Genomic DNA, 23,401 nt, shown 5'->3' with positions numbered 1-23,401 from the left:
ACCATTTTTAGACGTTGAGGACTTCTTAAGGTTAAATCTTGTATTTTAAAATCATTACAAACTCACTGATATTTAAAATTAAATTTGATACTATCAGTAGAATTTAAAAATGTTAGATTTTAATTCACTCAAATATGAGGGTTCCCACTCGATAAAAAGGCCCTATCCATTTACCATTTTGCCTTTATTTAACTAACATTTATAACTATATTAACAACTTGAAGGTAAATTAATTTAAAAAAACCCGCATACGTTTTTAATGCGGTTACCCTGCAAATAGGGTGGTCGTCCAATAGAAGAAGATAGGACCCAAAACTGTTCCTTGGGGAACGCTAGATGTTACATTAATTTTGTCTGATTGTACACCATTGATATTGACTGTTTGTGTGCAAAATGTGAGGAAATCTTCTATCCAATTTAAGGTATAGTATTCATTGCCATAGTATTTAAGTTTGGAAACAGGGACTTTCTATACTATTTTTTTTTATAGAAAGTCCCTGTTGGAAAGAAGTCAGAGGAACTTTGTCAAGTGCTTTGGCAAAGTCCATCACAACTGGGACTGTTAGTATAATAGTCCCAGATCACAATTATATCAGTTTGGATGTTATTGTTGTTGTTTTTGCAAGTTCTTGAATAAATGATACCAACTGAGTTTCACATGATTTTGATGCTCGGAATCCATGTTGAAGGTCGTATTATAAGATTTTGTTATTTTCCAAGTATTTATTAACATTTCTTTTTTTTTACGGGCAACCCAAATCTTATCAGTTTGTAGGCTAGTCTATTATCAACAAACTGATTATATAATTTCAAATATGCAATACAGTAGTTATTTCGATCATATAAAATTATTAAAATTGAATGATTTAGCGAACTAGAATATGTTGATTTGAAATTATGAAGGCAATATGAAAAATATGAAAAATATCTAAAAATTGGGTGCGAGTTGGTAAAAGTACGAGTTTGTAAAAATCGGGTACGAGTTGGCAAAGGTACGAGTTGAGATTTGCACAGAGGGAAATAACCTAAGCTCACCAACAGTGAAATTGAAAGTGAAAATCCTTTTTTGTCTACATGATGATGAGGATCACTGACTAACTTGTTTCGAAGCTTCATGTGGTAACGTTAGTTACATTTAATACTTTTCAAAAATTTAAAACTTATTATAATTTAGTTCGTTAAAAATCACTCAAAATGTCAGCTGACCCTCCCCACTCACTTTTCCAGGTAAACTAGTTAGTAATATTTAACTAAGTGAGGAAATTTAATTTCAAGTCGGCATATATGTACACAATAACCACGAAACATGTTTAACCGACTGTAATATAAAAATCATGCAGTTTCATGCATTCCCATCACAGGCACTTGTCTCTGAAAAAAATTCTTATATATTATACCTTACAACAAATACCTTTAATGTTATATTAAGGTATATAGGATTTTTATGCCCCTGCCGTAGCAGAGGGGGCATTAAGTTTTACCCTTGTCCGTCTGTATACGTACGTACGTACGTCCCAAAATTGGTTTCCGTTCTCTAACTTGAGTTTGCCTCAACCAAATGTTATGAAACTTATACACAATGCTTATTACCACAAAACACAGATCAAGTTTGAATTTTGGTGGCGTCACTTTAACCGTTCTAAAGTTATGCCCTTTTATAAATGGAAAAATTGCAAAATTTTGGTTTCTGTTCTCTTACTTAAGTTTGCCTCAACCAAATGTTATGAAACTTATACTCAATGCTTATTACCACAAAACACAGATCAAGTTTGAATTTGTATGGCATCACTTTAACCGTTCTAGAGTTATGCCCCTTTATAAATGGAAAAATTGCAAAATTTTTAGTTTCCCTTCTCTAACTTAAGTTTGCCTCAACCAAATGTTATGAAACTTATACAAAATGCTTATACACACAAAACACAGATCAAGTTTGAATTTTGGTGGCGTCACTTTAACCGTTCAAGAGTTATGTCCCTTTATAAATGGAAAAATTGCAAAATTTTAATTTTCTTCTAGATATCAAGTAATTTTTAAAATTGGAGTTATCTTCCTTTGTCCATGATTATAGTTGAATCAACTACAATCAATGCTTTTAAAATGCAATGTTTAATTTTGACTTCCACTGATAAAACACAGATCAAGTTGAATTTGGGTAGTGTCACTTTAACCAGTCAGAGATACAACTCTATAGGGTTATTACAGAAAATAACTTGTGTGTGTTATTACAGATACTTTCATGAGTTGTCTACTCTTTATTCCTTAAATTTTCTAAATCTGCAATAACATGTGTTTGTTATTTGTAAAATAAATCAAAAATATTTTAATTTATAATGGGCTCTAGGGAACTCTTGAGACTTTGTGCAGAAACTAAATGCATAGCCTTGATAATTAATTTTGATAATTAATTTTTTAATTAAATTAATACATTTTTGATTAACCATGGTAAATCAATGAGATGAGGCTTTTAAGGGATAAAATTAGCTGTAATAACATAGCTTAGTTATTAAAGGAATGTTACCTATTATATGAGACACTTGGGAATTACTGGGAAGCTTGCGCAGAACCTCATTACATGCTCTGGTCATTATTTCTTACAATGAATTAAAATACATTGTAATTAAGCATGATGTATGTCTGAGAAAATGCTTTGGAGTGATATAGAGAAGCTGTGATAACACCATTTAGTTATTACAGGCATATTTTTTTCTGTAATAACATATAGGTGTACTATGCAAAATTGGCAAACTATGAACTGTTATATCTTTCTATAGTTAAGTATACATAAAGACAATAGTAATATCAATAGAACTTGTATGCATTTTAACTAAACTAGTGATGTATATTGTCCCTTTGAAACATGTAACATACATATGTTATCACACTTCTTTGATTTTTTAGTGCACAATAACAAATGTATGTTATTTTTCTGTAATAACCCTATAGAGTTATATCCCTAACTGTTAACCATTACTGAGTTATGCCCCTTTATAAATCGAAAGATTGCAAAATTTTTAGTGTCCATTCTGTAACTTAAATTTGCCCCAACCAAACATTATGAAACCTATACACAATATTCATTACCACAAAACTAAGATCAAGTACAAATTTTTTGTTTCTGTTTTCTAACTTTAGTTTGCCTCAACCAAATGTTATGAAACTTATACACAATGCTTATTACTACATAATACAGATTAAGTACGAAATTTGGTGGCGACACTTTTACCATTCTTGAGTTATTAAAATTGGAGTTATCTTCTTTTGTCCATGATTATAGTTGAATCAACTACAATCAATGCTTTATACAATGCAATGTTTAATTTTGACTTCCACTGATAAAACACAGATCAAGTTGAATTTGGGTAGTGTCACTTTAACCATTATTGAGTTATGCCCCTTTATAAATCGAAAGATTGCAAAATTTTTAGTTTCCATTCTGTAACTTAAGTTTGCCCCAACCAAACATTATGAAACCTATACACAATATTCATTACCACAAAACTAAGATCAAGTACAAATTTTTTAGTCCCCTACTGACGAAGTCGAAGGGGACTTTAGGTTTGCACTCTGTCCGTCTGTCTGTCTGTCTGTCTGTCCTTCTGTCAGTCCGGCAAATCAGCTTTCCACACTTTTTTTCTTCGTTCTTGAAGATATTGATTTGATATTTAGTGTATAGTTTTATCATGACAAGTTATAGATCAAGTTCAAATTTTGTTCCGGTCTGATGATTTAATCCAGAGTTATGGAGCATAACTCTGGACCATATCTAATGTTAGAGTACTATGTTAAACCATATTTCTGTACAAAGGGAGATAACTAATTTTTTAAAAGACATTCTTTGTTTAATTATTTGAAGAATTTTTGGCAGGTTTGTTTGTTATTTAGTATAAACTAATTTTCTGAATGCTATATATATATAAATAAAAAATGTGAAGAGAAATCCTTTAATTAGATAATAATCTATTTTTATTATGTATATATTTCAATACATTACATTGTGTAGATAAAAGTTGTTGACATTTTATAGAAAAGTTACAAATCTATATTAGTTTGTGACAAATGAAAGAAAAAATATTTGGAACTATTAATTATATTTGATTATAATTTGAAAATAGATATACACTGTATTACATCATATCTAATTTTAGAGAACTATTATCATATTTAATGTTTTTTTCATCATGCTTATACGATATTGATTGATAATTGGTATATAGTTTTATCATGACATGCTACAGATCAAGTTCAAATTTTTGTTTCGGTCTAATAATTTTGTGCAGAGTTATGGTCCTTGGACTTGAAAAATTCACTCATATAATCAGTTTTCCACACTGTTTTTAGTCATGCTTGAAGATATTGACATGATATTTACTTTTTTGTTTACACCATGGCAAGTTATATAACAAGTTAGCATTTTGTTCCAGTATAATGAATTTTTATACGCCCGTCAAATTTTTGACAGGACCTATTATGGTATACAAATGTCCTCCGTCTGTCTGTCTGTCCGTCTGTCTGTCCGTCCGTCTGTCTGTCTGTCTGTCTGTCCGTCTGTCTGTCTGTCTGTCTGTCTGTCTGTCTGTCCGTCTGTCTGTCCGGCGTAAACATGTCGCACCGTAACTTGAGAATGACTTATCCAAATTTCATGAAACTTAACATAGTTGTTTCTTATGATGGTCAAACGATCTGTATACTTTTTGGTGAAAATAAGATTAAAACTTTTTGAGTTACGGGACTTAGTAACTAAAACAGGTGTGTGTTTTTTTTCACATGTCGCGCCGTATCTCAAAAACAATTTATGATTATTGCTTAAAACTTTACACACTTCTAAGTTATATTAATCTTAAGATCTGTATACTTTTTGGTGATGATTCAAAATTTTATTTTAGAGATATTGAGTATTTTGTTAAAAAAGGGGGAGGGGTTTTTCACATGTCGCGCCATATCTCAAAAACTGTTTATGATTATTGCTTAAAACTTTACACTCTTCTTAGTTATATTAACCTTAAGATCTGTATACTTTTTGGTGATGATTCAAATTTTATTTTTGAGTTATTGAGTATTTTGTAAAAAAAGGGGGAGGGGTTTTTCACATGTCGCGCCATATCTCAAAAACGATTTATGATTATTGCTTAAAATTTTACACACTTCTTAGTTATATTAATCTAAAGATCTGTATACCTTTTGGTTTTGATTCAAAATTTTATTTTTGAGATATTGATTTTTTTAAAGGCAGTGCTTTAATGCCTTTCTAGTTGCCGGGTTAATCCTTCCTTCCGCGATATCCAACTTATCTACGTGGGGGGTCATTAGACTCCAAGTAGATCCGGAAATGTTGAATTCTCTCCTCTTCTTATTGCGATATAAAATGTTTTTTGTTTCATTTCATTTACATTGGGAAATAGAGAAACGATCATTGTGTTTTGTTAGTTTTAAAAACTTTTGATATATTAGTATTTTGCATTATAAGCAGTCAACCGATTGACAAACTAGAATTATTTGAATTCCGTGTGGAAAGAGCTCGGGTTAATTTCGAGTGTTATCTGCAATCTAGATGTTTATAAATCATTTCAGTCGTTGATATAATAATTAAAGGTCGACTGAACATGAATTATATTATACAATTTAAAGCGCATTTCTGTTTATGCACGTGAACCCGTCTAACGTTATTTTCGCAGTTATTTAAAGTAGCAAATTATCGTTCCTGAATAGGTGGCGCCGTGGTAGCGGATCCTGTTCCTCTTCTTCCGGTTTCTGCACTGTGCAACTATTTCAGTTATATTTTTAATTAACGATGCCAAATACTTGTTGTTGTGTACCTGGATGTCATTTAAGAGGAGGACATGCATTTCCAAATGACTTAAAAAGAAGGAAAAGTTGGATCAACGCCATGGCCCATACGCAGATTGGACGAGAACACGATGATATCGTGGAGTCCATCTCAATCAGCTGTTGTTTGCAAGGCACGTTTTACTGAAAAAGACTACGTGCAGGAAACTATTCATGGTAAAACTCTATTTTCTTTGTGAAATATATAGTTATATATGTAATCGCCATGCGAATAAACCAAAGTCTGTTTACAACCGCAATTATCGTTTTAGAATAAAAGGGGGTGGGTAATTCAAGACGTCATAATTTTTTGGATTACGATTCAATGTGATCTGTTTGAGATTTTTTGGTGATTGCTACAATTATAATGATTTCTTACAAGAGGTATATCATACTGAGAATTATTGTAGCAGTAATTATGCTAATGTAGTAATGACAGGAATGCATAAGCTATGCCTCATAGACTTTCTTGAAAAATATCAATGACAATGTTAACAGGAACAAAACAATGACATGCTCTCATCTATATTATAGTTATTTAGGTACAAACAATGTACGTTTGTTGCATAAGTCTCTCATTGTTTGTCCTTTGAATTTACATAACATACATTGAATCAGGCAAACATAGTTTTATCCAGATTGTAATGAATAAATCTAGTTAATATTTCGCCAGGTAGTACAAAGTATACATTGCTAATGGAAGTTCATTTAATTATAAAAAAACTAATGTTTTATAACCTTTTTCAGGGCGCAAACCCACCATACAGAGACTTAAGTCTACTGCAATTCCCAGCCTATTTTCCTGGACCAAGCAAGAGACTAAATCGTCCGCAAAAAGAAAAATCAGGGCAGTTTCCTGTGAAAACAAAAGAACTAAACTTGATGAATATTGTAGTAGAAATCTAGAGGAAAGTTTTGATTGTAAAGTTGGTTTTCCTGAAGAAGTCATTCATACTGCAGAAAGGATTTATGACTGTCCACCACCAACTGCCGAGCTAATGTTGAGCTTCACAGATGGAATTACGCAAACACCATCAATGCCTATGTTTTCAGCAGAGAATTTTGAAATGAAGACACGTGACACAGCCATGCATTTTTATACCGGTTTAGAGTTGTATACTAAATTTTTATTTGTTTTGACCACACTTGGTCCAGCAGCACATTGTTTGAGATACATATATTTTCAAATTGATAGGGTGTCAGTTGAAAATCAGTTTTTTTATGACTTTGATGAAATTGAGGCATCATACAACCAACTTTGAACTGTCTAGATTCTAGATTGAATCTAGTGTTAAGAATATTGTGTATACATGGATTGTTTTTATGTCTAAACAGTGGTGTGAGGCTAACACTTGGCCATCTAGTGGTTTAGTCAGGTATTTTTCACCATCCAACTTCAAATTAAAGTTTCCTACGACTTGGATTATTATTGACAGCACAGATTATCCCGTGATAAAACCTAAAGCTCCTAGAGCTCAGGCAACCTTTTCATCAAATAAAAACAGAAACACTGAAAATTCTTGAATGTTCGACACCTGGTGGTTTAGTCAACTATGTCTCTATGTCACATAGAGCGAATTATTGGACTTGGCAAAACATACAAAATTCTAATAAATCCTATGAATGGAACTGAAACAAAACTTTCATCTGAAATAACATTTAGTTGTTTTATGTTGTGTAATTTTAGAACTTGTATTGTGCCAAAGGATGCATAAATAAAAGTGACGCAATGAATTTTGTTCTGATATATATATATTTACAATTACATCCACATGTAAATTGTAATGCATATAAAAATAAGGAGATGTGGTATGATATTCAGTGAGTTTATCAAACTAAAGTGCATAAGAAATGGGTTTAAGCAGTTACAGGTGTTACTGTCACCGTACAATCTCCAACAATGAGAAAAACTCGTACCGTGTAAAAAATTTCAGAGATCTTACAACTAAGTTTTGTTGTTTCACCTTGACTTTGGTGAATGTTTTATATCTGTTGATGTAAATATAAAAAAGAAGATGTGGTATGATTGCCAATGAGACAACTCTCCACACATGCACAAGAGACCAAATGACACAGAAATTAACAGCTATAGGTCACAGTACGGCCTTCAACAATGAGCAAAGCCCATACCGCACAGTCAGCTATAAAAGGCCCAGAAATGACAATGTAAAACAATTCAAACAAGAAAACTAACGGCCTATTTTATGTAAAAAAATGAACAAATATAACAAATATGCAACACATAAACAAACGACAACCACTGAATTACACTTTTATAGGCTGCTGACTTGGGACAGGCACATACATGTACATACAGAATGTGGCGGGCTTAAACATGTTAGCGGGATCCCAACCCTCCCCCTAACCTGGGACAGTGGTGTAACAGTACAATATAAGAGAGAACTATAAAAATCAGTTGAAAGAGGCTAAACTCATCAGATGGATAAATACAAATACAAGTGGACGTGGTCAGGTAGTTGTACATCCAAACAACAAAAAGACACTAAGTACAAATCTGAGAGTACTCGCAGTTACTGACAGCTAGTTCAAAGCCACTAACAACTGATAAAAAAATCTTGCATCTAAGACTAAATTATCAATCCGTAAGCTCCCTTTAGAATTTTATAAATTTTAGATTTTACATTTCTGAGTTATGGGGTTTTATTCATTAAAAAAGGGGGGATTTTCCAGTTTTTGGACAACAACTCAAAAATGCTTTAAGCAGTTCACATGAAACTTTGGTGAATTATTTATAGCTATTGATGTAATCTCCCTATTGATTTTCATAAATTTCAAATATGACATTGAGAAGAAATTGAACTTTATTTGTTTATAGTCTGGCAACAGATTTATTAAGTATTGCACAACAGCACAGTGTATTGCACAACAGCAAGAAATCTTTAATTGAATATAAATTCAATTCATATAACCGATTTCAAGTTCATTGACTACATTTATTCAGAAACTATAATATGTCAAATATTTAATTACAATCCAAATTCAGACCTGTATCAAGCTTGAATATTGTGTCCGTTTTTGCCTCAGCTGTTCAGGGTAGTACCTCTGCGGGTGTATCCAGCTGCGCTCAGCGAATCAGTTTATTTCTTAATTAAGAACTCCTTTTTATACGACCGCAAAAAAATTTTTGTGGTCGTATATTGGTATGACGTTGGCGTCGTCGTCCGAAGACACATTAGTTTTCGCACTCTAACTTTAGTTTAAGTGAATGGATCTCAATGAAATTTTAAAATAAGGTTCAATACCACAAAGGGAAAGTGGGGATTGATTTTGGGGGTTATGGTACCAACAGTTAAGGAATTAGGGGCCAAAAAGGGGCCAAAAATAAGCATTTTTGTAACTTCCAGACATAACTTGTGTGTAAGTGTATGGATCTCTCTGACATTGTACCACAAGGTTCCATATTACAAAAGGAATGCTGGGATTGAATTTGGGGGTAATTGCCTCCAAATTTTAGGAATTAGGGGCCAAAAAGGGGCAAAAAACAAGCATTTTTCTAGTTTCATGACAATAACTTGTGTGCAAGTCAATGGATCTCTCTGACATTGTATCACAAGGTTCCATATCACATAGGGAATGCTGGGATTGAATTTGGGGGTAATTGCCTCCAAATTTTAGGAATTAGGGGCCAAAAAGGGGCAAAAAACAAGCATTTTTCTAGTTTCATGACAATAACTTGTGTGCAAGTCTATGGATTTCTCTGACATTGTATCACAAGGTTCCATATCACAAAGGGAATGCTGGGATTGAATTTGGGGGTAATTGCCTCCAAATTTTAGGAATTAGGGGCCAAAAAGGGGCAAAAAACAAGCATTTTTCTAGTTTCATGACAATAACTTGTGTGCAAGTCTATGGATTTCTCTGACATTGTATCACAAGGTTCCATATCACAAAGGGAATGCTGGGATTGAATTTGGGGGTAATTGCCCAAAAAGTTTGGGAATAAGGGGCCAAAAATAAGCATTTTTCTAGTTTCCAGACAATAACTTGTGTTCAAGTGTATGGATCTCTCTGAAATTGTACTGCAAGGTACCATACCACAAAGGGAATACTGGGATTGATTTTGGGGGTAATTGCCTCCAAATTTTAGGAATTAGGGGCCAAAAAGGGGAAAAAAACAAGCATTTTTCTAGTTTCATGACAATAACTTGTGTGTAAGTCTATGGATCTCTCTGACATTGTATCACATGGTTCCATATCACAAAGGGAATGCTGGGATTGATTTTGGGGGTAATTGCCTCCAAATTTTAGGAATTAGGGGCCAAAAAGGGGCAAAAAACAAGCATTTTTCTAGTTTCATGGCAATAACTTGTGTGTAAGTGTATGGATCTTTATAAAATTGTACTACAAGGTTCCATATCACAAAGGGAAAGCTGGGTTTGAGTTTGGGGGTAATTGCCCTAAACGTTTAGGAATTTGGGACCAAAAAGGGGCCAAAAAACAAGCATTTTTCTAGTTTCCAGACAATAACGTGTTCAAGTGTACGGATCTTTATGAAATTGTACTGCAAGGTACCATACCACAAAGGGAAGGCTGGGATTGAGTTTTGGGGTGATGAATCATAAGGGGGTTCAAAAAATTTGGGGGGGGGATTCTTTTCCCTTTTTTTTCTTTAAAATTTTCCATTTTAAATTGGTTATTTCTGATTTATATATAAAAGCAAATAATAATGATATGGTTTGAATAGGTAAATTAAATTTTTTTAAGTATCTTAGACCACTTTCATTCTGTGTCAAATATTTAATTACAATCCAAATTCAGTGCTGAATCAAGCTTGAATGTTGTGTTCATACTTGCCCCAACTGTTCAGGGTTCGACCTCTGCGGTCGTATCAAGCTGCGCCCCAGCGGAGCATTTTATTTCATTCATAAATTACTTTATGCTTGGAAATATAATTTTGCTTGGAGTTGAAAGAGTTGACATGTTGCAATGTACATTTACTCTACATAGTTCTATGGTACCAAATCAAAAGTTTATATAAAGAAAGAAGTCAAAGGTTTCCCATCATAGTTTAGTTATATACATTTTTTTTGTACCTGAGGTCGTTGAATATAGATCATTATATAAATAAGGAGATGTGTTATGATTGCCAATGAAAAAACTAAGGATTTTCTTATCCAAGGAATAGATTACCTTAGCCGTATTTGGCACAACTTTTTGGAATTTTGGGTCCTCAATGCTCCTCAACTTAGTTCTTGTTTGGCTTTGTTACTATTTTGATCTGAACGTCACTGATGAGTCTTATGTAGACGAAACACACGTCTGGCGTATTAAATTATAATCCTGGTACCTTTGATAACTAATTTGACTATAAACATAGATAAAAAAGGTACAAACTGGACATAATGCACTAGTTCATAAACAAGTGAGAACAATGCCTTCATATAGTGCTCAGAATATGACATTCATAAAACTTATTCAATATCATTAGAGAACTCTAAATCTTAAATACTGAAAAGTACGCCTCTGATAAGTACACTGTACTATGCAAGATAATGATATAACTGGACTTAAAATACACACAACCTGTAATTAACTGCCTTTACAGCGCTTTCGTGCTTTGATTTTTTAAAGGGGTGGGTTTTCACATGTCGTGCCGTATCTCAAAAACGATTTATGATTATTGCTTAAAATTTTACACACTTCTTAGTTATATTAATCTTAAGATCTGTATACTTTTTGGTTTTGATTCAAAATTTTATTTTAGAGATATTGAGTTTTTGTAATAAAAAAAAGGGGGTTTTCGCATGTCACGCCGTATGTCAGAAACTAATTATGCTTATTGCATAAAAATTCACACACAAGACGACGGGCTTATCATGCGCTCATGGCGCAGCTGTTTATTACCCGGTAGCTATAGGGGACTATGCATTGCCATGCAATACTCTCAGAATGCTTGTTGTTTCTGTTTTTAGGCAGTTAAGCTGCCTTATGCGAGCACCCTAGATTTGTGTTCTAGCCAATAAATGCTGAAATACGTGCCATTGTTATTATCTAGCTGGCTATTGTGAAATTTATAACTAATTGGACATTTTTTTAATACTTTTATTTCTGGAATACAAAAAATATGACCAGAAAAACCTTAAATGATCGTCGAACTACCCAAAACTTTTGAAGTTGCACATAGGAAGTAGTGCTCAATAGAAATCCGTACGTAGTTTATTATCCCCTGTGCTTTTGACTACGATGTCAAAGAACAATTGTATGAAAATATTTCATCGCCGAAAATCAGTAATTACAAGTCGTTTATATTTCCCAAAAGGCAAAATGCGCAGGAATATTGTTCATATACAACAAATCTCTATGATAGAGGTAGCCTGGAATCCCGGCCCGATCTAGCTGCGCGTCGCAAGGGCCAGGTGGGGAACAAATACCACGTGATCGATTCAGTGCCAGTTGACTCTGAATCTAAAGTGAGGCTGAATAAATATATGCATAAATTTGTATGTTTCATGTAAACCAGCGATTTCAAACCAATGTTTAAGAAACATTGCTTCTGATTCAATAAATTTTGCTCTCAGGTTGACCAGTCTCCATTGTCAGTAACTTAATAAAATAAATATAAATTAAACAGTATGAATTAATAACTATTAGTACGTGTAATCAAAAGCAACTAAATATACTTTGAAAAATGTTGTACATTTAATATATATTTTATCAGGAAGGATTGTATGGGGTAAGGGTCAACGAAACAACTCTTTATGATTAAAAAAAATCAAACTTAATAAATATTGTAATTGTCTAATGTAACTGTAAATTAAAATAGATGTACATGTATCTTTGCACCTGCACACATCATTTGAAATGTTAAATGTTTTAACCCCCAAAAATATAACCGCAATTTTTGTTGTCCTTTAATTTTTATGGTTTTTCCCATGTGTTACCATCTTTTGCCCTTTTAGATACATGTGTACATGTAAATTAAGTCGTAAAATTGAAATCCAATTTACACCTTGGCCATGTGAAATCTTAGAGTTTTAACTTTCTCACCAGGTGATTGCTGATAAGAATTAACCCTTTTCTGCTTACTAATTATAATCAGACTGATAATTAGATACGGTAATACTGTACATCAATTTATAAAGAAAATAAATACAGTCTAATTTTTACTTATTCATGTTAAACAAAAATTGGATACAGATGTAAAACAAACCAAAAAGACTCATATCTTAGCAAAAAATAATCATAATAACTTAAAATTTATAACATATATGTTTGAAAAGTTTTGATGTATTGTTTCTCTTTGTATCTGAACATTCAATTGGGCAAAAATTGATAGTTTTAATATGCTTAAATATATAGTCTGCATCGATTGTATAGAATTTGAAAAAGCGAAAAAATATATGGAAAATTCTTCTGGCTAGCATATACACTTGCATACAGGTACATATATTATGAACGTGGTATTTGTTCCCCACCTGGCCCTTGCGACGCGCAGCTAGATCGGGCCGGGATTCCAGGCTACTTTCCCAGTATACATTGCGCGACAAAATTAGGATTAACCAATCATTGACAGGCAGTATATTTATACACGCCTGGCTATATTGACAAGATTAGCCAGGACCCCAGGCTATGATAGAGGAAATAAAGTTATATAAGTGGGCGGTAATTTTTAACTTATCTTGCCAAATAAGGTTATTGTTATTGTATGAATGAAACGTAGCCTGGGGTCCTGGCTACTAATTTGCTCCGCTACATGTTATCGACGCAGTATGATTGGGCCAGGATGCCAGGCTAGAATGAAACGAAGCCATGAAACAGATGCGGAAATCGACGTTGATGGGATGTTTTAAGTAATGTGGAAAACTCGTCCCCTAGACAAGTCGGACCGAATCCACTCAAACCGTCTAAGAAGACAACTTTGTCAGATTTACTTAGGGTTTCATAAAATATTAGACTAACATGTCTAGCGGAGCCATTAATCTTTGTTTGAGCATTGGGGTCTATTTAGGGGTATTTGGAGGGGCCTGAAGAAGGGAGGGGTTTACTATAGAACCCTATGGGATTTTATTTTTTTAAATTTTCAATTTTCAAATGACTATTTTTCGAAAACAGTAAGTGATAGACACATGCAGTCTTCAGTAATGAGAATAGGACAATAAAAAAAATCAACCAAAATATAGGGTGAGTCCCTGTGGGTCATCCCAACCCCCTTCAATTTGAAAATGTACTTTTATCTTGTAAACCGTCGCGATCCCCACCCCTAAACAATATGTATACTTGTATGGGACAATAAAAGAAATCAAATGAAAATAATTTGGGGGAGTCCCGGGTGTTGTCCCACCCCCTCCTGTTTGAGAACTTGGAAATGGTCGAGATCCCCACCCCTAAACCATATATATTCATGTATGGGACAATAAAACAAATCAAATGAAATATAGGGGGAGTCCCTGGGGACACCCTGAGAACTTGTAAACAGTCAAGATCCCCACCCCTAAACTTATATATTCATGTATGGGACAATATAACAAATCAAATGAAATATATGGGCCACCCCTCCTGTTTGAGAACTTGGAAATAGTCGAGATCCCCACCCCTAAACCATATATATTTAAGTTTCCCAAACAAATTTTGGAGACTTATTGTTTTTGCTCAGTTATTATTTTTATTATTCTTCTTCTCCTTTTTCTTTTTCTTTTTCTTTTTCTTTTTCTTTTTCTTCTTCCGCCACTTTAAAGATGAACTTGTCCGCAGTGGTTCTCCAAAACCCCTTGTCAGATTTACTTAGGGTTTCATAAAATGTTAGATTAACATGTCTAGGGGAGCCATCAACCAATCGTTTGTGCATTAGAGTCTATTTAGGGGTATTTTAAGGGGAATAAAGAAGAGAGGGGTTTACTATAGAAACCTATGAGATTTTATTTTTTTAAATTTTCCAATGACTTTAACTTGAAAATTGTAAGTGATAGACACACGCAGTCTTCAGAAATGATCACAGACCAATAAAACAAATCAGATGAAATAAAGGGTGAGTGCCTGGGGTCACACCCACCCCCTTCAATTTGAGAAAGTGCTATTACCTGGTAAACAGTCGAGATCCCCACCCCTAAACCATATATATTCTAGTATGGGACAATAAAACAAATCAGATGAAATATAGGGGAAGTCCATGGGGGTAACCCCCACCCTTTTCTATGGAAAGCCTCAGCTGTCATATATTTGAGATCTACAAAACGTTATGCTGAAGCTTAAAATGTAAAGTTAAGACAGCGTGATGTTGAATTGAGTCTTCAAAATGCTAACTCTAAATTACAATATGCTAAGTTGAATTTGCGCAATGTTGACTTGCAATGACAAGTGCTTTAGTCGTGATAGTATAATGATAAGTCACGATGTTGTGATGATATGCCAAATACACGTAACGTTGGGTTTAAAGTACATGATGTGAAGTTGACGTTGCATGATGTTAGCTTGCAGATGGATACTGCTCAATCATCCACATCGACAGCTATGATAACAAATAAAATGAATAGCTAAAATGTATGGTGCTGACTTGTTATTAATAAATGTTGAGCTGAAATAGTACGATGTTATATCATTGTGATATTACGATTGGTCTTTCATGCAATCTGTTGATTTAAAACACCATGATGCACAGTTGAAAGAACATGATGTTAAGTTAAGATAACACGATGCTACACCACTATACTGAAACGAAAGGTTTACCATACAATTTGTTGACTTAAAACAACACGATGCAACGTGTTAAGCTTAAGATGCTCACTTGAAACTACAGGACGCACAGTTGAAATTTTGTAATATTAAGCTACGATAGCACGATGTTATATCATTATAATGTCACAATAGGCTTATCATACAATTTGCTCATTTAAAACTACACAACGTACAGTTGAATGTACGTGATGTTAAGCTAAGATGGCACGTTGTTATATCATTAGAATGTCACGATAGGCTTACCACACGATAAGCTCGTTTAAAACTACACGACGTACAGTTGAAAGAACGTGATGTTGAGCTATGATAGCAATATCTTATATCATAATAATATCACGATAGGCTTACCATACAATATGCTCATTTAAAACTACACGACGTACAGTTGAAAGTACGTGTTGTTCAGCTAAGATAGCACGATGTTATATCATTATAATGTCACGATAGGCTTATTATACAATTTGCTCATCTAAAATTACACCACGTACAGCTGAAAGTACGTGGTGTTAACCTAAGATAGCACGTTGTTATATCATTAGAATGTCACGATAGGCTTACCACACGATATGCTTATTTAAAACTACATGACTTTCAGTTGAAACTAGGTGATGTTAAGCTAAGATGGCATGTTGTTATATCATTTGAATGTCACGATAGGCTTACCATACAATATGCTCGTTTGAAACTACACGACGTACAGTTGAAAGAACGTGATGTTGAGCTATGATAGCAATATCTTATATCATAATAATATCACGATAGGCTTACCATACAATATGCTCATTTAAAACTACACGACGTACAGTTGAAAGTATGTGATGTTGAGCTATGATAGCACGATGTTATATCATAATAATATCACGACAGGCTTGCCATACAATATGCTCATTCAAAACTACACAACGTACAGTTGAAAGTACGTGTTGTTGAGCTAAGATAGCACGATGTTATATCATTATGACGTCACGAGAGGCTTATCATACAATGTGTTGACTTGAAACTACACGATGTCAACTTAAAGTATTTGGTCTTGACTTGAAACAGTCAAATGTTAAGTTATAAAAACAGAACGTAATGTCAAAATAAAACAATGATAGGATGACATATACTTGTTCAGAATTGAAGATTTTTGGTGTTGACTTCGAATATAGTACAAATATTAGATCGGTTTATGTTAAATTAAAAGACAATAACGATGCGTAAAACATTACAGAATTATGTGAATTGAAACTGCAATTCTACGGAAAAGAATGAGTGACAAATCCACAGGATTTTTTCTTCTTCATTTGCAAGTTCGGAGGCAAAATGATATACAAAGAAAGTTTTCCATACATTCATAAAGCAAAAGAATTACCCATCGCTATATATTACACTTGAATACAGTTTTGCCGTATATTTTACATGTTTTGTTTGGATTTTTTTTTTATGATTAAAAACCAGACTTTTTTTTATGAACGACAATATTTAAGAAAATATTTATCTATGTTGTGTGTTAATATATATATAACATTATATTGTGCTTATAAGACTTATGACTGTGAGGGTCAAATTTTACTCATATAAAATCACATCTATGTAAGAGTTAGCGGAGAATTAGTATAATTTACCACTCCCGTTTCCAACGAAATAAAACATAAGAATCTGGAGTCTTAATCTTAAAAAACAAAGATCAACTGATATGACAAATAATACGGAAAAGCGTAGGACTGAGAGGGTCAGAGCTATATGAGAATGTGACACCCAACCCCGGCCTTGTTAGAGGTATCTGAAAATTTGAATTTTCTTTTCCACGAAATAAAAGAAAAAGAATTGATAGGTGGAAGAATCCTACTGCATTGGGCCAACCAAAACATAAAGTATGGTAGATTCTGTTGTATACTTTTCGCTCATACATGAAGTCTATATGAAACCTTATAAAATTTGACCTAGAGCCTCCAGTCTAAATCGTCAACTTTAAAAAAAAAAAAAAATACATCATTTACAGCAGTGCCAACCATTTTTTCAGCACCAAGTAAGATAGTTCCCAGGTTTATGTATATATCCACTCGGAGAATGTTTAATTTTTTTAAATTGGTAAATTCATTAATGGACAATGACTCCTATAACTTATAATAAGAAGCCAATTAATGATTTCCGTCACTTATTTTCTTAGTTCTTTGCAGCTTCTCTCTATCTATATGTGTTTTCAAAGAAAAATAAAAAGATCAAAAATCTGTAAAAATTGTTAAAGTCCATGAATTATTTTGGTATTGCTTTGATTAATTTGTAAATATGTTTTTTTTATGTCAACAGTTTCTCTCTCTCTCTCTCTCTCTCTCTCTTATAGTTTTCATGAGTGTGGTCTAAATTAAAATTGGTAGATTTGTTTTTAATTATTTGCTAAATGTAGTTTATTCTTTTTTGAATAACATAATAAAAAGTTTGGGCCACATAGCTTTTTGCAAGCTACAGGTTATGCAGTATTGTCAGAATTTGTATAAACTATACATGGAAAACTCAATGTTAGAAAATGAAAATAAAAATTGGGATCACGAGACTCGTTTTCTGTCTACAAAACAAAATAGATAAAGTCCCTACACATTCCATCATTAGAGACGAAATATGCCAAAGGGATTTCAAACTCATAAGTCGAAAACAGACTGACAATGCCATGGCAAAAAATAAAAATAAAAAAAAAACGACAAAAAAAATAATGTTATCCGAGTTATCTCCCCTATATGGAAAAGTTGAAAAAATATGCAAAAAACGTTCTGTAGTCAAAAACAAATAGTCGTTTTAATCAGATAAATCTCATAATTTTCTTCATCAAGATGAAAAGTACTACATATGAATAACATTCCTCTCTCAAAATGTGTATATTTTTTTAGATCTAGACCGATTGTGTTGAGCTATATGAGAATCTAAGGGAGCTACCATGTGATTTTTATGGGAGGGGATGGGCTAGCAAGGACAAAAATGTTTGTCCTGCCTATTTTTTTAGTTGTAATCTCTGTCCTGCCTTTTTATTTTTCACTCTATTCGGTCCTGCATTTTTTTTATTAGTTAATTCTGACTTATTTTTACATGAATTGTCACCCTGCCTTTTTTTTACTCAAAACTCCTGTCCTGCCTTTTTTTTCAAATTTCATTCTAGCCCCCAATAAAAATCAAATGGTAGCTCCCTAAGATGGCGGAAGACACCCGATCTACCCTAAGGGCAATATATCTAATGAGGAAGAAATTTACAATTTCGGTCACTTCGAGTTACTTGTAGATCTCCTTTTGTTGAAAAAGGTTTCTGTTTTCATTTATCTATCTATTATACTGTTCAGGGGAGGGGAGAATCGAAAAAAAAAATACACAAAAATGGATAAAAGAAGGCGAAAGATACAAAAAGGATAGTAAAAATCTTAACCAAACTGACAATGTCATGACAAAACACATCAGCCGAAATAAACGAGAGAAAAAAGATCAAAAGCCAAACAACAGTATATTAAGCGCAACATATAGAAAACCAAAAACTGAGCAACATGAAACCCTCAAAAAAGGGGTGATCTCAGGTGCTCCAGAAGGGTAAGCAGATCCTGTTTCTTATGTGGCACCCGTCACTTGGCGGTTGTGCAAATAAAGAAGGAATGTGTTATAATTTTCGAGGAACTCCCAAAAACATGAACTACAGGGTGTCAAATCGATGAACGTGCTTAAAATAGGCTCCTTTTCATAAAAAAGAATTGATGAAAATGTATTTGTATTTAGTGTACAGTGGCAAATATTACATGCATATAAGGACGAGAATATGTAAGTGTGATATAAATATGAATAAATCTTGGCTCTGTACAAGACATATTTTGCTTGCAGTGGCGGATCCAAGGGGGGGGGGGGGGGGGGGGTTCCGGGGGTTGTAACCCCCCTTTTTTGACGATCAATGCATTTGAATGGGGACATATAGTTGAAACCCACCCTGACAATCTTTGGAAATCCAAATAGCATCGGTTTTGATTACGTCCAGATTTTTTGGTTTTATTTCGGGGAAAAGGGGTGCGTTTTACGTACAGTGGCAAATATTACATGCATATTTTCAGATACCTCTAACAAGACCGGGGGGGGGGGGGGGGGGGGGGGGGGGGGGGGGGTCACATTCTGATATAACTCTGACCCTCTCAGTCATACGTTAATCGTATTATTTGTTATATCAGTTGATTTTTGTTTTTTAAGATTAAGACTCCAGATTCTTATGTTCTATTTCGTGGAAAACGGGAGTGGTAAATACAAATTCTCCGCTAACTCTTACATAGATGTGATTTTAAATGAGAAAATATTTGACCCTCGCAGTCATAAGTCTTATAAGCACAATATTATGTTGTATATATTAACACACAACATAGATAAATATTTTCTTAAATATTGTTCTTAAAAAAAAGTCTGGTTTTTAATCATAAAAAAAAATCCAAACGAAACATGTAAAATATACGGCAAAACTGTATTCAAGTGTAATATATAGCGATGGGTAATTCTTTTGCTTTATGAATGTATGGAAAACTTTCTTTGTATATCATTTTGCCTCCGAACTTGCAAATGAAGAAGAAAAAATCCTGTGGATTTGTCCCTCATTCTTTTCCGTAGAATTGCAGTTTCAATTCACATAATTCTGTAATGTTTTACGCATCGCTATTGTCTTTCAATTTAACATAAACCGATCTAATATTTGTACTATATTCGAAGTCAACACCAAAAATCTTCAATTCTGAACAAGTATATGTCATCCTATCATTGTTTTATTTTGACATTACGTTCTGTTTTTATAACTTAACATTTGACTGTTTCAAGTCAAGACCAAATACTTTAAGTTGACATCGTGTAGTTTCAAGTCAACACATTGTATGATAAGCCTCTCGTGACGTCATAATGATATAACATCGTGCTATCTTAGCTCAACAACACGTACTTTCAACTGTACGTCGTGTAGTTTTGAATGAGCATATTGTATGGCAAGCCTATCGTGATATTATTATGATATAACATCGTGCTATCATAGCTCAACATCACATACTTTCAACTGTACGTCGTGTAGTTTTAAATGAGCATATTGTATGGTAAGCCTATCGTGATATTATTATGATATAAGATATTGCTATCATAGCTCAACATCACGTTCTTTCAACTGTACGTCGTGTAGTTTCAAACGAGCATATTGTATGGTAAGCCTATCGTGACATTCAAATGATATAACAACATGCCATCTTAGCTTAACATCACCTAGTTTCAACTGAAAGTCATGTAGTTTTAAATAAGCATATCGTGTGGTAAGCCTATCGTGACATTCTAATGATATAACAACGTGCTATCTTAGGTTAACACCACGTACTTTCAGCTGTACGTGGTGTAATTTTAGATGAGCAAATTGTATAATAAGCCTATCGTGACATTATAATGATATAACATCGTGCTATCTTAGCTGAACAACACGTACTTTCAACTGTACGTCGTGTAGTTTTAAATGAGCATATTGTATGGTAAGCCTATCGTGATATTATTATGATATAAGATATTGCTATCATAGCTCAACATCACGTTCTTTCAACTGTACGTCGTGTAGTTTTAAACGAGCTTATCGTGTGGTAAGCCTATCGTGACATTCTAATGATATAACAACGTGCCATCTTAGCTTAACATCACGTACATTCAACTGTACGTTGTGTAGTTTTAAATGAGCAAATTGTATGATAAGCCTATTGTGACATTATAATGATATAACATCGTGCTATCGTAGCTTAATATTACAAAATTTCAACTGTGCGTCCTGTAGTTTCAAGTGAGCATCTTAAGCTTAACACGTTGCATCGTGTTGTTTTAAGTCAACAAATTGTATGGTAAACCTTTCGTTTCAGTATAGTGGTGTAGCATCGTGTTATCTTAACTTAACATCATGTTCTTTCAACTGTGCATCATGGTGTTTTAAATCAACAGATTGCATGAAAGACCAATCGTAATATCACAATGATATAACATCGTACTATTTCAGCTCAACATTTATTAATAACAAGTCAGCACCATACATTTTAGCTATTCATTTTATTTGTTATCATAGCTGTCGATGTGGATGATTGAGCAGTATCCATCTGCAAGCTAACATCATGCAACGTCAACTTCACATCATGTACTTTAAACCCAACGTTACGTGTATTTGGCATATCATCACAACATCGTGACTTATCATTATACTATCACGACTAAAGCACTTGTCATTGCAAGTCAACATTGCGCAAATTCAACTTAGCATATTGTAATTTAGAGTTAGCATTTTGAAGACTCAATTCAACATCACGCTGTCTTAACTTTACATTTTAAGCTTCAGCATAACGTTTTGTAGATCTCAAATATATGACAGCTGAGGCTTTCCATACTTTTCTTTTTGATAACTTGTAAACTGTCAAGATCACCACCCCGCAACCATATATATTCTTGTATGGGACAATAAAACAAATCAAATGAAATATAGGGGAAGTCCATGGAGGTAACCCCACCCCCCTTCTTTTTGAAAACTTGTAAACGGTCGAGATCCCCACCCCTAAACCATATATATTCTTCTTTGGGACAATAAAACAAATCAAATGAAATATAGGGGAAGTCCAGGGGGGTCACCCCCACCCCCATCTTTTTGAGAACTTGTAAACGGTCAAGATCCCCACACCGAAACCATATATATTCTTGTATGGGACAATAAAACAAATCAAATGAAATAAAAGGCAAGCCCCCTGGGGTCACCCCCACCCCCACCCCCTCCTGATTGAGAACTTGTAAACGGTTGAGATCCCCACCCCTAAACCATATATATTCTTGTATGGGACAATAAAACAAATCAAATGAAATATAGGGGAAGTCCACGAGGGTCACCACCACCCCCTTCTTTTTGAAAACTTGTAAACGTTCCAGATCCCCACCCCTAAACCATATATATACTTGTATGGGACAATAAAACAAATGAAAGGAAATTAAGGGGAAATCCCCTGGGGTAACCCCCATCCCCCTTCTTTTTGAAAACTTGTAAACGGTCAAGATCCCCACCCCTAAACCATATATATTCTTGTATGGGACAATAAAACAAATCAAATGAATTAAAAAGCGAGTCCCCTGGGGTCACCCCACCCCCTCCTGTTAAAGAACTTGTAAACGGCCGAGATCCCCACCCCTAAACCATATATATTCTTGTATGGGACAAAAAAAAACAAATCATATGAAATAATGGGCGAACCCCCTGGGGATCAACCCCCCTCCCCCCTTATATTCTTACCACACCCCCCTTCAATTTGAGAATGTGCTTTTATCTTGTAAATGGTCGAGATCACCAACCCTAAACCATATATATTCCTGTTCGTCATTTCAAGAAGATTTGAATGACATACAGGGTTAATCCATAGGCGTCACTTATGCATATCACAAACCAATTTGTACTGGACATTGCCCAATGTCAGGCGACCATGGGAATGACGAATTATTGGAGCTTTGTTTGGGAGACTTCTTAGCAGCATCCTGTTACAATTATTTCTTGTCATGTATGGGACAATAAAACAAATCAAATGAAATATAGGGGGAGTCCATGGGGACACTCCACCCCCTCTTGTTTGAGAACTTGTAAACAGTCAAGATCCCCACCCCTAAACCATATATACTCATGTATGGGACAATATAACAAATCAAATGAAATATTTGGGGAGTCCCTGGGGTCACCCCACCCCCTCCTGTTTGAGAACTTGGAAATTGTCGAGATCCCCACCCCTAAACCATATGTATTCATGTAGGGGACAATATAACAAATCAAATGAAATATAGGGGGAGTCCCTGGGGTCACCCCACCCCTTCCTGTTTGAGAACTTGTAAACGGTCGAGATACCCACACCTACACCAT

General features: G+C 34.1%; 1 protein-coding gene across 1 annotated transcript in view; it reads left to right on the top strand.

Moving 5' to 3' along the window:
• The first annotated feature begins 994 nt into the window (after positions 1-994).
• The window catches only part of LOC127739169 (uncharacterized), a 78,683-nt gene continuing 56,276 nt past the window's right edge, over positions 995-23,401 (top strand). The window contains exon 1 of the mRNA XM_052250770.1: positions 995-1,119. The gene's annotated coding sequence lies outside the window, so the exon portion shown is untranslated. The remainder of the gene's footprint in view (positions 1,120-23,401) is intronic.

This window comes from Mytilus californianus, unplaced genomic scaffold, assembly GCF_021869535.1.
Source record: "Mytilus californianus isolate M0D057914Y unplaced genomic scaffold, xbMytCali1.0.p SCAF_1, whole genome shotgun sequence".
Classification (NCBI taxonomy): Eukaryota; Metazoa; Mollusca; class Bivalvia; order Mytilida; family Mytilidae; genus Mytilus; species Mytilus californianus.
This window is presented reverse-complemented; position numbering and strand designations above follow the sequence as displayed.